The 18,462-nt window shown below is 40.6% G+C and overlaps 1 protein-coding gene across 12 annotated transcripts in view; it reads left to right on the forward strand.

Annotated features, from left to right (window-relative positions):
- Positions 1-18,462, forward strand: part of dtna (dystrobrevin, alpha) — a 205,021-nt gene that overhangs the window by 7,772 nt on the left and 178,787 nt on the right. The window contains exon 1 of one of the 12 annotated variants that reach the window (XM_063063083.1): positions 15,676-15,843. The exons of the other annotated variants lie outside the window; for them this stretch is intronic. The gene's annotated coding sequence lies outside the window, so the exon portion shown is untranslated. Of the gene's footprint in view, positions 1-15,675; positions 15,844-18,462 lie in introns of those variants that run through there. 12 annotated transcript variants of the gene reach the window in all.

The following is an 18,462-nucleotide window of genomic DNA, read 5'->3' on the forward strand; positions in this document are numbered from 1 at the left end:
TTTGAACAATTTCTTTTCTTCAGTATTCACTAAGGAGAAGGATATTGAATTGTGTAAGGTAAGGGAAACAAGTAGGGTAGTTATGGAAAGTAAGATGATTAAAGAAGAGGAAGTACTGGTGCTTTAAAGCAATATAAAAGTGGATAAGTCTCCAGGTCCTGACAGAATATTCCCTAGGACCTTGAGGGAAGATAGTGTGGAAATAGTAGGGGCTTGGACAGAAATATTTCAAATGTCATTAGAAACGGGGCTGGTGCCAGAGGATTGATGTATTACTCATGTTGTTCCATTGGTTAAAAAGGGTTCTTAGAGTAAACCTAGCAATTATTGGCCTGTAAGTTTGACGTCAGTGGTGGGTAAATTGATGGAAACTATTCTTATAGATGGTTTTATAATTTCTCTGGATAGACAGGGTCTGATTAGGAACAGTCAACATGGATTTGTGCGTGGAAGGTCATGTTTGACAAATCTTGTTGAATTTTTTTGAAGAGGTTACTAGGAAAGTTGATGAGGGTAAAGCGGTGGATGTTGTCTATATGGACTTCAGAAAGGCCTTTGACAAGGTCCCACACGGAAGGTTAATTAGGAAGGTTCAGTCGTTCGGTATTAATATTGAAGTAATAAAATGGATTCAACAGTGACTGGATGGGAGACACTAGAGAGTAGTGGTGGATAACTGTTTGTCAGATTGGAGGCCGGTGACTGGTGGTGCGCCTCAGGGATCTGTACTGGGTCCAGTGTTGTTTGTCATATACATTAATGATCTGAATGATGGGGTGGTAAATTGGATTAGTAAGTATGCAAATGATACTAAGATAGATGGAGTTGTGGATAATAAAGTAGGTTTTCAAAGCTTGCAGAGAGATTTAGGCCAGTTAGAAGAGTGGGCTGAAAGATAGCAGATGGAGTTTCATGCTGATAAATGTGAGGTGTTACATATTGGTAGGACTAATCAAAATAGGACATGCATGGTAAATGGTAGGGCATTGAAGAATGCAGTAGAACAGAGGGATCTAGGAATAATGGTGCATAGTTCCCTGAAGGTGGAATCTCCCGTGGATAGGTGAAGAAAGCTTTCGGTATGCTAGCCTTTATAAAACAGAACATTAAGTATAGGAGTTGGGATGTAATGTTGAAATTGTACAAGGCCAAATTTGGAGTATTGTGTGGAGTTTTGGTCACCGAATTATAGGAAAGATGTCAACAAAATAGAGAGAGTACAGAGAAGATTTACTAGAATGTTGCCTAGGTTTCATCTCTTAAGTTACAGAGAAAGGTTGAACAAGTTGGGTCTTTATTCTTTGGAGCGTAGAAGGTTGAGTGGGGACTTGATAAAGGTATTTAAAATTATGAGGGGGGATAGATAGAGTTGATGTGGATAGGCTTTTTCCATTGAGAGTGGGGGAGATTCAAACAAGATGACATGAGTTGAGAGTTAAAGGGCAAAGGTTTAGGGGTAACATGAGGGGGAACTTCTTTACTCAGAGAGTGGTAGCTATGTGGAACGAGCTTCCAGCAGAAGTGGTTGAGGCAGGTTTGATATTGTTTAAAGTTAAATTGGACAGCTATATGGACAGGAAAGGAATGGAGGGTTATGGGGTGAGTGCAGGTCGGTGGGACTAGGTGAGAGTAAGAGTTCAGCATGGACTAGAAGGGCCGAGATGGCCTGTTTCCGTGCTGTAATGGTTATAAGGTTATATATGTGAGATCTCTGTTTCCTGCTCATGAACAGCCTTGCAGGTGTTTGATTTGTCATCACAGGAGCAGAGTTCCGATACACAAAAAGGAAGTTGTCCACCTTGTGCTGTAGAGAAATGTCTTCCTTTTCCAGAGCTTTAATAGACTTCTTGAATGTTTGGCTAAACCTTTCAGCTAATCCATTCTTTGCTGGATGGTGAGGAGCTGAGTTAAAATGTTTGATCCCAATTTTTTTTTCATAAGTAGTGGAAACTATTCTGACATTTATTATGGTCCGTTGTCACTCACAATTTGTTCTGGTAAGTTACTTCTGGTGGAGATAGCTCTCAGGGTGGAAGCAGTCTTTTCAGATATGGTTGACTCCATTGGTTCTCCATCTACTTCGAATGAACATCCACATCCATCATGAACATGGAGTCCTTGAATGGCCCAGCAAAGTCAACATTTACTTTTCGCCATGGTATCAAAGGCTACTCCCACAGGTGTAACACTGCCTTTGAGGGTGCATTTTGAACTTTTTGGCATCCTGAACGGCTTTTGGTCAAGTTTTCAATCTGTCTATCCCCAGCCACCACACGTTGCTCCAGGTGAGACTCTTCATCTTAACTGTATGCTTCATACAGATTCTCAAACACCTTCTCATTGGCATTAAGTAGCTGTGACAGTCTCTGGTTAGGGTTACTGTTTGGGCTCCAGTTGCCTGTTGATGACACATTGAGAGCTTTGACTGTGTGCCAGTCTAGTTCGATTTTTCTCAAAAAGTGTCCAAAAAGTGCCGGCACTCCACTTTTCAACACATAAAGCTCTAACTGTTGTGTTTGGCCTTCATGCAGCATATTCATTTACAGTTTGCCTTCGAGAAACACTTTTTCACCTGTGCAGGTTTTTAACATCACTGAGGTCTGCTCTAATGGTAACCTTGAAAACAGTCTGCTGTCATCAGCTTCTAGAATTATACACAAATCTGACCCTTTATCCAGCTCCATTTTCAGTTTTACACCAGACACATCTGCTTCAGTAATAGTATGCAGTTCTAGGCATAACAACTCAACTTTGTCAGACACTGTGTTGTCTGATTCTGTTTCACATTTGGTCATTTTATGCACTTGCTTAGGTTTGTGTTTAAAACTTTTCACTTCGTGTCTTTTTTTCTCTTTGGTTTTGCTGTTTATCTGCCTTGCACACTCTCTATGTAACCTTGTGACACTTTCTGCAAAATGTTTCTTTGAACCAACAGTCATTTACATTATGGGAGGAACTGCCACATCAAAAACTTTTTTGGCTTTTTGCACCACTGGGGGACATTTTGTGCTTTCCACATTCTAATCTCTTTTTCTGTAGTTCTGCTGCATCCTTTGCTGCCGTTTCTAATGACATTGCAATAGTCAATGCCCGATCTAAAATTAGGTCTCTTTCTGATAGTAACATCCTTTGAGTGCTTTGACTATACATGCCACATATAAGCCTATCCCTTAATGCATCAGAAAGTCCAACTCTAAAGCCACAGTATTGGGAAAATTTGGGCAGTTCTGCAATGTATTCAGAAATGCTTTCATCCTCTGACAGGTTCCTCTTGTATAACCTAAATCTCTCAGCTATTGCCAGCAGTTTAGGACAAGTGATTTTTAAAATTGCAACAATTTTGTCAAACATCTTGCTTGCTGACTTTTCAGAAGTTACTAAGTTGTGTAAGAGACTATACATCCCAGCACCTATTAAGCTAAGAAGAATGGGGGCTTTCTTTTCCTCATCCATGTTGTTCACTTTACAGTACAGTTCAATCCTCTCAATATACGACTTGCAACCTTTATTAACACTATAAGATTTGTCATCTTTCCTGACTAAAGCCATTTTCACTTTACCTTTGGTAGCTGTTCACTGTGTACTATGCTGTTAGTAACTTACGCATCCCATTGTTAGCTTTCATGGAGGTCTATACTGCACTGTGTAAATCTTTCCTCTTAATGTGTCATCCCCTAACTGTCGGTACAGTCGCTGATATTCTCTGAAATTCAGGATCGTACTCATCACCAATTTGTTGTGTGTGTGTAACTACATATCAATTAAATAAAAGTACGCACACGGAGGATGGCTGTAACTTGTGTGTTCATATTGCTGTGAGAGAGAAGGAGAGAACAGATCAATGTGCATGCGTAAACAACAGATCAGTGCACATAAGTAAGTTATCAGTCTATAGAAAGTGCTAAAGGAAGTCATTGCTCTAAAAGAAATAGATCTATACATTACAGGAACCTCACTATATCAGCCACTGGACCCTCTACCTCTCCACTAGTCTTTGTTTTTTCATATTATCTGAACATCGCCATTCATCCAGTAACTGAGATGTCTGCTCAGCCCAAGCCTCCTCTTCTTCCTCATCGGGTGCAGGCTTGACGCGAGAGTACACTCCCAGACTATGATAACTTTGTCTCTCTGTAGGTACACTCTGCATTTATCAACCAATGCTGTGATAGCCATAACCAGCTCAGAATTTAAAACAACTGCTGAAGAACCCGTTAGACCTTTCACATCAGACAACTCTTTCCCTTCACTTCGTAGAAACGAGAACAATTTGTCTTTGATAGCATCTCTAGGAAGAGGTACAGTCGACGTTTTGGGCCAAGACCCTTCTTCAGAACTAACTGAAAGAAGAGCTATATTTATATTACATTATATTTATGTTATATATATGTATTCTTTTTTTCTCCCTCTGTCCCTCTCACTATACCCCTTGCCCATCCTCTAGGCTTCACCCCTCCCCCTTTCTTTCTCTCTAGGCCTCCTGTCCCATGATCCTCTCACATCCCTTTTGACAATCAACTGTCCAGCTCTTGGCTCCATCCCTCCCCCTCCTGTCTTCTCTTATCATTTTGGATCTCCCTGTCCCCCTCCCACTTTCAAATCTCTTACGAACTCTTCTTTCAGTTAGTCCTGATGAAGGGTTTCGGCCCAAAACATCAACTGTACCTCTTCCTAGAGATGCTGCCTGACCTGCTGCGTTCACCAGCAATTTTTATGTGTGTTGCATGAGATTCCAGCATCTGCAGATTTCCTCGTGTTTACAATTTGTCTTTAATGTCTTCACCCTCAGCTACATGCCCCTTCTCTAAAAGTATGGACTGCTTCTCCAGTGTCTCCCAACATATCAGGCAGCACGACTTCAATCACGTCACTGCTAGTCTGGGCTAAGACGATATCCTTACCAGCCGATTGGTCAAAATGCTATTCAATAGCATAACATACTCCAAATCTTTTACTGAACTCAGCACCCCGAGTAACAGTTCATCAGGAATTCAGACGTCCACCCTGCTCAAAACACAAGCATTACTTGTGGATAATCACTTTGAATTGCACCAAACCTTAATCCCTGTGGCGTCCATAATAAAGTACCTTAGTCACTCTCTCCGACACTAGTTTAAACACAGGCTTAAACAGACAAACTGCTTAATCAATTCTAAAACAGCAGTCACACAGCATTTGAGAATACTGGATGAGCCCCCACAAATGTAGCTCCCTCACCAGGCTAATATGCAAACTTGGCCCATTAGCCATCTCCGCTAACAGTCACATGACTCAGCAGTGAGAAGGCCTCCTTTCACAAACAATATTCATCTAGGGTTGGTATGATTTGGGGTTCAACCAAATGGAAACATCATGATGTTCTGATTAAAGAAACCTCAGTTTGAGGGAATGCATTGTAAATACTGCCCATACACAATTGTTGGCTGACAAGAAATAACAGATCGTACACCACATAAACTTATAAAGAAAGTACAGTTGGTAGGAAAGAGAAAAGAAAAAAAATAAAAGGGCCACTTACAGTTGAAACAGTCCAGTGTGCTCATAAAGCTGGAGCTCATTCTGGAGTTGTCTTTACTCACATGCTGGACACACGATCTGCGTGAAAGCACACATCACAGTCCGAACTTTGTTCAAAATCCAGCTCAAACAAATGGGCTCTCTCTCGAGAGAGAGAGAGAGTATTGGGCCTTCTTCCTTGGAGCCATTCATCTGCATAAAGCTCTTTGTGCAATGGAGACTTGCCTTCCAGTGGCGTTCTCCTTCCCTTCCAACGGCATTCTCCTTCCCTTCTCTCCCACTCCCGCCAAAAGCCCAAAACCAAACTACTTTCTGTCACTAATTTTTGCATGCCCCGCTCTCTCTAGAACTTTCTACCATCCTGATTGGCTGACACAACACTCCTAAACTGAACAGCAGGTCCTCTCATTCTACCAGCAGAACACACTGCTTTTGCAGAAATTGCTAAAATGAAATACTGGCAGCATAGCAGTAGAAATTATAACCAGGTCATTACATAGTACATGTCATTGGTGCCATTACTCCCTCGAATTATTTTGTGCTTTGACCATCAGTAAACCAACAGCTGGAGAATAAAGGATCTTTAATCTGGCAACCTGCAGATTAGGATGAAAGGTAAATATAAATGTTATCATCATTTGCAAGTATCCATCCAGGTTGCACACCATTCTGACATGAAAATTAGTCATTGCTTCAAGATATTGAAGATTTTCCATGTAAAAGCACAAACATAGACTGGAAATTTTAAAGAAAATGGTTCATACCATAAAACTGGCCTATCAGCATAAATCATGAATGAATAATGAAGAATAGAAGCTTCAACACTTATGTTCTATCAGGTTTTTACCATGCACCATACTACAAATTCTCGATGTTGCAGCACTAACTTCAGAATTGTCACTGAGTCAGATTAGAAGATACCTCATCATGAGAATTGGTAGGGCAAAGCATGTTTTGCTGCAAAGAGCATCTATGGGAATGGTCCATTCTATCTTTCAAAGAGAAATTGTTTTGATCATGAGATATTCCATGGAATGGGTTTTAGATTCAGACATGAACTAAAATACACTTAATTTTATGTTTCTAATGTTTAAATCTATTTTATGCTTGTGCCACACTAATTGGCTGCTGAAGTACTGTATTAAACTGTGTTTTCAGCACTACATTCAATCAAAAATTCATTGGATATTTACCTCCTATGTTGACTCATCTAATGGTTTAGAACATAGATCTTTGAAAATCTACAGCTCATTACAGGCCCTTCGGCCCACAATATTGTGCCGACCATGTAACCTACTCTAGAAGCTGCCTAGAGTTTCCCTAGCACATAGCCCTCTATTTTTCTGATCTCCATGTACCTATCTAAGAGTCTCTTAAAAGACCCTATTGTATCCGCTTCTACCACCTTTGCTGGCAGTGCATTTCACACACAGTGCATTCCCTGTGTGAAAAACTTACCCTGGGCATCCCCTTGGTACCTATTTCCAAGCACCTTAAAACCATGCTCCCTCGTGTTAGCCATTTCAGCCCGGGGAAAAGCCTCTGGCTACCCACATGATCAATGCCTCTCACCATCTTATACATTTCTATCAGGCCACCTCTCATCCTCCGTCGCTCCAAGGAGAAAAGGCCAAGTACACTCAACCTATTCTCGTAAGGCGCACCCTCCAATCCAGGCAACATCCTTGTAAATCTCCTCTGCACTCTCTCTATACAGTAGTATCCACATCTTTCCTGTAGTGAGGTAACCAGAAAATTGATATCTAATTTTGAAACAGCAGTTTGTCCAAATGGTGTAAGTAAGCTGCAGGTTGAAAAAGTGGATTGGAAAGTTAAATGGAAATGTTTGATTTTAATCAGAATTGTAACACAAATTATTGATCTAGGTCTTCAGTGGCACACTGATTTCCCCCCCACAGTAAGTAGCTGAGCCATACAGGCTGAAGAGGTTATATTCAATCTCTACCTAAGAAATAGAAGGGATGTGCTAAAATTGTGTCCCGCCATCTTGTGGAAAGAAGTAGAAAATTAAATTTTCTCTTGCCAATTGCTTCCTTGATAACCACCAGCACACATCTTCCCCCATTCTAAATCTGCAGTATACCATGAAGCTTGATGTCTTCAACAAATTACACATGGACCTTCTTTATATTTTTGCGGTTGGATTAGATACACAAGAAAAGCTGGAGAAGTATTGTCAGAAAATCAAAACTGCTGGCATTTCTTTGAGTAGTTCCTTGATTTTTTAAGAGTGGCATAAAGGAATGAGTATGTCACAATCATAGCTGACACAGAAAGAGCATAATTCATCCTTCACCTTCTGATATATTTATTTGAGGGTGCATAATTGATTGCATCAAAGCAAATGTAGCACTCAGAATGAAGGTTTTGTTCGAGATCATGGCTGGTAGACAATGGATGATGCTGGAAATACATGTTGGCCTCTTTGCTCATGAATCTCAGAATAATTCATTGTGATACAGCACTGAACTTAAGGCCCTCTTTTCTATTTATTTGGCCTCTGTCCAGGTTCCTGCTACTTTTGTCAAAGCAGAGGAGATGAAAGACATTGAGTAAATTTTTCATTCCTGTCCTAAGTTTAGATGGAGTGGTGGAGATTCAGAATATGAATGTTGGATGGGTTGCAAGAGGGCGTGGATGGAATGATATTGTGTATATGTGTGCAGGGGGTGGGGGGTGTGAGAGAGGGGGAAATGACAGTAAGAAGTGACATGTTTTATGTTTGTAAAGATCCATTATTCTGATTTCTTATTATGGGTCATATGTAGGACACCTCTTTTAACACACTTCTAATGACTGTCTTGGAGGTCCATAGTTCTTCCTTCTGCATGGGTATTCCCCCTCACTTTCATATTGGCTGAAACAAAGTGTTCTTTCCTTCTCCATCACTGCATGCCTTCCTCAATTGTCAAATGTAGGAGCAATAAGGTTTGTTCCTTGGAAGGTTGAAGCCTTCTTTGATTAGCCTGCAGAGAAATTTCTGAATTCAATGAGGCATTAAGGAAACTGCACAGTTCCTATTTGGAAGCATCAGAGTTGGTGTAGTATAACCATGGGAGATAGTCTCGGACATTTCACTTGCGATTGCAAGACTGTGTTGGACAGTGATAATATAAGTTGCCACAGCCCTGTTACCCTTGTCTGGTGGGGGAACAGTCGACATGGGAGCTGTGTAGCCACAGTTGTACATAGCAAGAACTAGTATTAAATGACACTGGACAACAAAGATTTTGCTTCCTGAATATTTTTGGGTGTGTCTTATGGGTTTTGGACTGCTGATCATGAAAATCACCATTAAATTTCCCTATCACCCTCCATTTTTCGAGATGTTATGTCATTTCCTAATACAGGTCAATTAAAATGTTGCTCACATTTTAATGCTGAAAAGTTTTCTTTCTTCTCCAGGCATGCCTGGGCATGCTTAGACAGGCCAGATGCTGCATGGCAGGACAGGATTTAGAAAGGCTATGCATTTCTGTGTAGGATTTTGATATTTGAGACAGATGTTTCCTGGAATAACAAGATTATGGAAGGCATTTTTGTTGGTCCACAAATCAAGCAGGTCATTAATGACAGGCAGTTTAAAGAACTTCTAGTGGGACCACAGAAAATTTCACGGAAGGCGTTCAAGGACTTTGTTGAAAAATTTCTTGGCAACTACGGAGCACCAAACTACGTGCAGCTGGTTGACAACTTGCTTCGAGCATACAAAACTATGAAGTGCAACATGTTGTTAAAGATTCATTTTCTGCATACCCATTTAGACTTCTTCCCTGCAAACCTTGGTGCTGACAGTGATGAGCATGGTGAAAAGTTTCATCAGGACATTGTGGTCATGGAGAAACAGTATCAGGGCAACTGGAATCCATCAATGCTGGCTGATTATTGTTGGACATTTAAGTAAGAAGACTCAGACACCAAGTACAAATGAAAATCATCAATAAAATATTTTTAGCTTAGTTAAACTATTGCAAAGCTTCAGCACAATTTGCAACTAAATGCATTATACTCAATAAAAGTTAATTTCTTGGTTCTACAAATTCCTACCTGATATAAGTAATCAGAAATTATATTTGTGTTCAGCTTCAAGAGATCTATCATAAACAAAAAGAAATACTGAGGAAGCAACACTTCTGAAAACATTTGTTGTGTAAAATGAGTTGAAGGGTTCTTGACAGTGAGTCCATAGTTCAGAGTTGAAGTGAGTGAAATTATCCACTCTGGTTCAGGAGCCTGATGGTTGAGGGGTAATAACTGTTCATGAACCTGATAGCATGGGACCTAAGGCTTCTGGATCTCCTTCCTGGTTGAAGCAGCAAGAAGAGAGCATGGCCTGGATGGTGGGGGTCCTTGCTGACAGATGCTGCTTTCCTGATAGATGTGCTCAATAGCGAAGATAGCTTTGCTTGTGAAGGATAGGGTTGAATCCACAACTTTTTGAAGGCTTTTTTGTTTAAGTGCATTAATGTTTCCATGCCAGGCCTTGATGCAACCTGTAACATACTCTCCACATTAGTGTTTCCATACCAAGCTTTGAAGCAACCTTCACATACTCTCCACTACACATATATAGAAGTTATCAAAGTTTTCAATGACATGCCAAATCTTCTAAGAAAGTCGAGGTGCTGCGATGTCTTCTTTGTAATAGCATGTACATGCTGGACTCAGAACAGATTCCTTAAAATGATAACGCTGAGGAATTTAAAGTTACTGGCACCTCTGATCTCCTGATGGCTCATGGGCCTCCTGCTTCTTTTTTCTGTAATCAGCTCTTTGGTTTTGCTGACATTGAGTGAGAGGTTGTTGTTGTGGCATCATTTGGCCAGATTTTCAGTCTCCCTCCAATATGTTGATTCATCACCACCTTTGATTTGGCCAAAAACATGCTATTGTCACCAAACTTAATTACTTTATACTTTATTGTTGTCAAAGAATTGATACTAGAATGTACAATCATCACAGCAATAATTGATTCTGCGCTTCCCGCTCCCTGGATTACAAATTGATAGTAAATATTAAAAATTTAAATTATAAATCATAAATAGAAAATAGAAAAATGGAAAGTAAGGTAGTGCAAAAAAACCGAGAGGCAGTTCCGGATATTTGGAGGGTACGTCCCAGATCCGGGTCAGGATCCGTTCAGCAGTCTTATCACAGTTGGAAAGAAGCTGTTCCCAAATCTGGCCGTACAAGTCTTCAAGCTCCTGAGCCTTCTCCCGGAGGGGAGAGGGATGAAAAGTGTGTTGGCTGGGTGGGTCGTGTCCTTGATTATCCTGGCAGCACTTGACAGCGTGCGGTGTAAAGTGAGTCCAAGGACGGAAGATTGGTTTGTGTGATGTGCTGCGCCATGTTCACGATCTTCTGCAGCTTCTTCCAGTCTTGGACAGGACAACTTCCATACCAGGTTGTGATGCACCCTAGAAGAATGCTTTCTACGGTGCATCTATAAACATTAGTGAGGGTTTTAGGGGACAGGCCAAATTCCTTTAGTTTTCTCAGGAAGTAAAGATGCTGGTGGGCCTTCTTGGCAGTGGACTCTACTTGGTTGGACCAAGTCAGGTCATTTGTGATATTGACCCCGAGGAACTTAAAGCTTTCGACCTGTTCCACTTGCGCACCACCGATGTAAATTGGGTCGTACGGTCCGCTACTCCTTCTGAAGTCAACAACCAATTCCTTCTTTTTGCTGATATTGAGGGATAGGTTATTGTCTTCGCACCATGCCACCAGGTTCTTAATTTCCTCTCTGTACTCAAACTCATCATTACCCGAGATACGGCCTACAATTGTGGTGTCATCAGCAAACTTATATTGGAATTGGAATTGTACTTAGCCTCACAGTCATAAGTATAAAGTGAGTAGAGAAAGGGGCTAAGCACACAGCATTATGGTGCATCTGTACTGATTGTGATTCTGGAGGAGATGTTGCAAATCCACACTGACTGGGTTTTGCAAGTGAGGAAATCAAGGATCTAGTTGTATGAGGAGTACTGAGGCTTAGGTCTTGGAGCTTATTGATTAGTTTTGAGGGGAGTATAGTGATGAATGTTGAGCTATAGTCAATGAAGAACATCCTGATGTATGCATCTTCACTGTCCAGATGTTCCAGGGCTGAGAAAAGAGCCAATGAAATGGCATCTGCTGTTGTCCTGTTGTGATGATAGGCAAATTGGAGTGGATCCACACCTCTCTTCAGGCATGTTTCATCACCAACCTCTCAAAGCACTTCATCACAATGGATGTAAGTTCTGCTGGATGATAGTCATTGAGGCAGCTTACCATGTTGTTCTTGGGCAGCAGTATGATTGAAGCCTGCTTGAAGCAGGTGGATACCTCAGACTGCCAAAGCAAGAGTTTAAAGATACCATAAATACTCCAGCCAGTTGATTTGTACAAGTTTTCAGTACTCAGCCAGGTACACCATCTGGGCCAGATGCTTTCCATGGGTTCACAGTCCTGAAGGATGCTCTCACAACAGCCTCTAAAAGACTGAAATAACAGAGTTATTGAGGGCGGTGGAATTGCGTGAAGGTGCCTCCATGTTCTGTCGGTCAAAGCGACCATAAGTAGTATTGAGCTCTTCTGGATAGATCATGAAACCGTACGAGGGGTGATTGATAAGTTCATCGCCTAAGGCAGAAGGAGTCAATTTTAGAAAACCTAGCACATTTATTTTTCAACATAGTCCCCTCCTACATGTGCACACTTAGTCCAGTGGTTGTGGAGCATTTTTTTAAAAAAGGCATCCGTTAGTCTTGTGAGACCATGGATCTACGCCTGGAAAGTCTTCACTCTCCAGGGCGCTGGCCTGGGCAAGGTTGTATGGAAGACCAACAGTTGCCCATGCTGCAAGTCTCCCCTCTCCACGACACCAATGTTGTCCAAGGGAAGGGCATTAGGACCCATACAGCTTGGCACCGGTGTCGTCGCAGAGCAATGTGTGATTAAGTACCTTGCTCAAGGACACAACACGTTGCCTCGGCTGGGGCTCAAACTCACGACCTTCTGGTCGCTAGTCCAATGCCTTAACCACTTGGCCACATGCCCGCACTTGTGGAGCATACGGATCCCTTTTTTGTAGAAGTGGTCCACAGCAGGGGTGATTGATAAGTTCGTGGCCTAGGGTAGAAGGAGATTAAGTTATTAACTTCAGACTTTCTGCATTATCACTCAACGAGTTGAACTGCACGTGCATGTAACGAGAGCATCTTGGACCTCCAGGTGGTCCATAGCAGGGGCGAGTGATGTTCGTGGCCTAAGGTAGAAGGAGGTGAGTTATACCCCTCTCATTACATACACGTGCAGTTCAACTCTTTGAGTGAAAATACAGAACGTTTGAAGTTAATAACTCATCTTCTTCTACCATAGGCCACGAACTTAACAATCACCCCTGCTGTGGACCACTTTCTGGAGGTCCAAGACACCAACTTCTACAAAGAAGGGATCCATATGCTTCACGACCGCTGAGCTAAGTGTGTACATGTAGGAGGGGACTATGTTGAAAAATAAATGTGCAAGGTTTTCTAAAATTGACTCCTTCTACCTTAGGCGACGAAGTTATCAATCACCCATCGTACATTACACTTCTTTTATGTCTTTTATGTTTATTTTTTTTTGTTTTGAATATGATTCTGGATCTGTTGGCATCTCTGATTTGCAGTTTGGAGATTGTCTGTTTGTTTTGGTGCTCTGCAATCTCCAAAGGGATTCTGGGAGGCAGAGGCAGCATGTGAGAACCTCATGGCAGGCAGGCTGCAAGCTGATGTTCAACTCCATTTCTCCAATTAAAGCTTCCATTGTTTGCTAATTAAAGCGATGAGGGAGATTGAAATGCCGGCTGCCTGTCTTCTTATCGCTGGGGGATCACTCTGCTGCTGGAGAAGGGAGACTGCCATTTTATTGCTGGAGGATTGCTCTGCTGCTGGAGAGGAGTGACTGCCATTTTTATCACTGGTGAGATGGCTCTGCTACAGAGAGGGAGAATATTGCCCAGATTTTCTGCAGTATGGATGTGGACTTGGACTGTAGACTCCCCCCCTCCCACCCCCCCCCCAATCTTATGGGCTTCTTTTGTATCCTGAGTTTTTCGCCCAATCTTTCTCGTGTTTTTGTGTGGGAGGGTAGGAGGATTTTGAGATCGATGCTTTTGTTCGTTATTTTGTATGGGGAGCAGGGATTTGGGGGCTGATGATTGTACTGCTGTTCTTTTTTTCTTGGTTTTGTGGCTATCAGAATTTCAGAGTTGGAAACTTTGATAATAAATTAACCATTGAGCTCATCTGGGAGTGGAACCTTGTTGTCACATACTGTATGTCATTTGGTTTTACTTTGTAGGTGGTGATGGCATTCAAGCCATATCGAGTATCCTTCTGTGATTCAAGTTTGGTCCAGAATTGCCACCGCATGTGAGGGTGCTTTCCAGAGGTCATATCTGGATCTCTTGTACTTTCCTTGTTTGTCAGACATGAATGCCACTGACTTAGCCTCAGCAAGACAAAATCAGATCTATCAACTTAATGGGGCAGGAATGCTCCTAAAAATCGATACATATCTTGATCACCTTCCTTTGCTGGAAGCTACTTCAATCCTTCCCTCCTAGCGGGCAGCCCTACATTTAGTCATCAGGTTAGCCGTGCATGGATTGGCTGCTGCTTTAACAACTTGTTCCGACTTTGCAGGTTGACAGCAATTGGCTGTTCGGCCTTTTGTAGAGATGCCTGCTATTTACCAACTATGAGCTTTGCTTTAACAACAATCAGACTGAGATTCTGAGATTCATTTTATCATCCCCCTGTCAGTATCACCATGTCTTTGAAATTGTCAAAGGCCACTGTAGCTTTAAGGGCATAAAAGCTTGGTACAGCTTTCACCCTAACAAACATGACTCGAAATAATGCTGCACAACATTTTTTGAGAATTAAGTTTAGTTTTTCCTGTTCTTAAGTTTGACCTTTGTTTCTGTGCCCTTTATAGTACTACATACGACTCCAAAGAGGGGCCTCAACACATGAAGTTTCATGCATTTCCTATTTAGACTTTGCTGTGTATTTAATTTTTCAGTAATATCTGAGTAATATTGTAAATACATTGCTTGAATAAGCATTCTTTTTTGTTTAAATGATTCGTTATGGGTTACTTTACGAACTACGTGAATGGCATACATCAGTGTGGCACCACGTCATATTTGAGCACTTCACTAAAAGTAAAACAAAGTACATGAGTTCTCCCAGGCTCACATATATTTTCTTTTAATTAATTTCTGGAGATACAAAACATAACCAACACCAAATAGGCAAAATTCACTTCTTGTAAAGCTTGTGGGATCCGGCATGGGAAAGCAGCTATAGAGGTAAATACCCTGTTAATTTTAAAACTTATCCCAAGTTGCATTTGTCTCTCAAGTCCAAATTTCAGTCATGATCATGACCATGACCCTACTTCCAGACCCAGTACCTCAAGGTATTTACCTCCACAGTGCAGTGGAAAGGCCCTTATGTACATTAAGCCTATAAGATCAGTTTTACTGCATTAACTCTCTGGGCTTTGTGCTCAATAGGCTTCCAATGGGCTGATATCCAACATATCTGATGCATAGTGTGCACTTGGCAGGCCTCTTCTGACGCTGGAGACTTTCTAGGACTATATATGAAATAGACTTACCTTGATGTATCTTTTTAGTACATGATGTAAAAAGCAGGTGGTTTAAGGAATTCTAAAATGCAAGCTCATTCCAAATGCCCCCGGCTGTTTGTCGGCTGAACAAATCAAAGGAAGATAGTAGACTAGCTAGATTAGAAGAAAGAACCACAAATTGCCATCTAGGCATTGGTCCTGGAGATGTGATTGTTCATGGAAAATGGAAATATGGTGCATGAGCTATTTTTAATTAAGTTTTATTTTTTAATTTCCTTATACTTGCTAGTAAGTTGTTAATTAAATTTGTTTCAAAGTATGATTTGGTCCGGAGAATAATGATATTTAAGGACAATTGATTTCAACAGTGAAAGAACTTTGGCTTTGTTTTACTGGAGCAGGGTTAAGAAAGTTTGTTTCAGCCTTTTATAACACGAACAGCTGGATTCACGGCAGCTATGGCAACAGATCACATGATTAGGTGTATTAGATTGCTTGCTTGGAAATGTAGAGGAACAAGAAGAGATTGCATATAGAGGCCTGGCCTCTAAGATGAAGCATCAGATTTATTTTAGGCTACGTATGCAGTTAAACATGATCAAGACTCTTCATTTACAAGTTGTTCCTGTATTGCCAAACCAACAGGGCCTATTTTTTTAAATGTTCAAGCAGGTAAGAATAAATGGATTTCTTCTCAAAGTTGAAGATTTCAGTCCAATGTGAACGATGCCTTATTTGTACATCATGTTTAGTCTTTGAAGCTGCATGTCTGTGAGTGTGTATTTTGGCATTTGAATTGGATTTGATTACATTTCAATTATAATCTTGGACCTCTGCCCAAGCAAGCACATTCAGTTCTGCATTGTAGATTGTAAATTATGGAGTCCAGTTCTTTCACAAAGCAGTGCTTTGTAAATAAAGTTATCAATAGTAAAATTATCATCGATACTGGACTTGGTTCAGCAATAGTTACAAATTCAGCTTTTTACAAGCTGAATGTATGACCAGGATAATGGCATATTCATGGATATTGGACATATTGAGTATTATAGATAAATTCAGATTGTAAATTCCGAGTTGACAAGGAAGCATCTGAGAATATAGATTCCGATGAGAAGTAGCGTAATGAAAAGTAAGTATGTAAAAAATATATTCTCTTTAGTTTCAATTAAATGTGTATGGTTTAGCTTTTACTGCAGAATAATAAAGTTAAAAATCATGAATATTAAATATAGTTGGTACTCTACATTAGAAAAAAAATTGGGTGTTAGGTATTAGAAAATTGAATAAAATTTCTTTAATTTTCTAAGTAATTTTCTGATAAGATGTCTGTCAAAGTGAAGGTCTCTGGTTTAACTTATCTTGTAAGGACAAAACCAAAAATATACTTCAATTCAATGGACTTAGGTCGATGTTTCATAGTGCTTTTAAATCCTGTTGTAGTAACAGATAAAAAAAAAACTCGTTGCATTTGCCTGGGTCTTGACTTTTAACTTCAAGTTTATACTTTATGGTACTAAATCAATCTTGCATGTATTACTTTCTCACCATAGTATATAAAAACTAATGTGGGTCATTGATTGACAAAGGCAGGTGCATGGAAAGAATTAATGTTAACAGGGGACAGTTATAGCAAATTTGCAAAACCTCAGACAAACTTAAGGCTGGTGATTTGTTCACAGAGCTGTTCTTGCATGAAGGTCACAGTAGGCATGCCTGATTTCTGAAAATAAAACATTATTACCTTCTTTGTTGCTTAAAAATGAAAAGTCTGGTGGGATTGCTTTTTGAAAGTTCAAGATTGGGGCATCAAATTGAATTTATATAGTGGCTTTGACATGGACCATATCTAGGAAAAGTTATTCTGATGTGCTTTACCTGAATATATTTCATGAGAATACATGAATGTATATCACAGAAGCAAACCACTCAGTGTAATTAATTTATGCAGGCAGTTCTGCTACTCTTACACCTCCTCCCATTATGCATTACACAACACTTACAGTATACCTTTTCACTTCTCCCTCATGTACATCCATGCTATTTGCTTCAGTTCCCTGTGGAAAAAGATTTCTTCTTTGAGTATTTGAATACTTGGTGATATATATTGAAGTCATTTAGTTATGCTTTTGACAGTGGGGCCTCTCTCTGTGCATCTGTTTAAATGCTTTTCTAATTTTATAATACTTTCTTAGGTCTTTGTTCTGGTATTTTTATGAGGAAAAAAACATTCCATTTCCTACAAGATTCACAGATTATTATAGAACATTGAATGTACAGCACAGTATATGGCTTTTTGTCCATGATACTGTGCTGACCTTTTAACCTACTCTAAGATCAATCTAACCCCTCCTTCCCACATAGCCCTCCATTTTGCTTTCATCCATGCACCTATCTAAAACTCTCAGTATCAGAATCAGGTTTAATATCACAGGCATATGTTGTGAATTTGGTTGTTATGCAGCAGGAGTATAGTGCAATACATAATAACACTATAAATTACAATAAGAAAGATAAGTGTGTGTATATATGTATGTTAATAAGTATTGCAGAAAGAGAGGGGGGAAATAATAAGGTAGTGTACATGGGTTTATTGTCCATTCAGGAACCTGATGGTGGAGGGGAAGAATGTTGGGTATGTGTCTTCAGGCTCCCGTACCTCCTCCTTGACGGTAGCAATGAGAGGAGGAAATGTCCTGGGTGATGGGGGTCCTTCATGGTGAATGCTGCCGTGTTGAGGCATTACCCTTAGAAATGTCCTTGATGCTGGGGAGACCAGTGCCTATGATGGAGATGTAACATTCTGCAACTCTTATATGTCCTTCATGTGTCTGCTTCTACAACAATCCCTGGCAGGGGGTTGCATGAACCTACTGTTCTTTGTGTGAAATTGTGTGATATCCCCTCCCACACATTCCTCCAATCACCTTAAAATTATGCTCCCTCCTATTAGTCATTTCTGTCCTGGAAACTAGTCTTTTGCTGTCCACTCAGTCTATGCCTCCGATCACCTTATAGGCCTCTATCAAGTCACCTCTTATCCTCCTTTGCTCCAAAGAGAAAGCACTAGCTTGATCAATATATCCTCTCCAATCCAGGCAGCATCCTGGTAAATATCCTCTGCACCCTTGCTAAAGCTTCCACATCCTTCTTACAATGAGGTGATCAGAAGTGGACACAAGCGTGCTTTAAACAGAGTTTTATAGAACTGTAACGTTACCTCATAGCTCTTGAACTCAATTTGCCAACTAATGAAGGCCAACACACCACATGCCTTCTTAACCATCCTAT

The sequence above is a fragment of the Mobula hypostoma genome, chromosome 1, assembly GCF_963921235.1.
Source record: "Mobula hypostoma chromosome 1, sMobHyp1.1, whole genome shotgun sequence".
In the NCBI taxonomy this organism is placed as follows: domain Eukaryota; kingdom Metazoa; phylum Chordata; class Chondrichthyes; order Myliobatiformes; family Myliobatidae; genus Mobula; species Mobula hypostoma.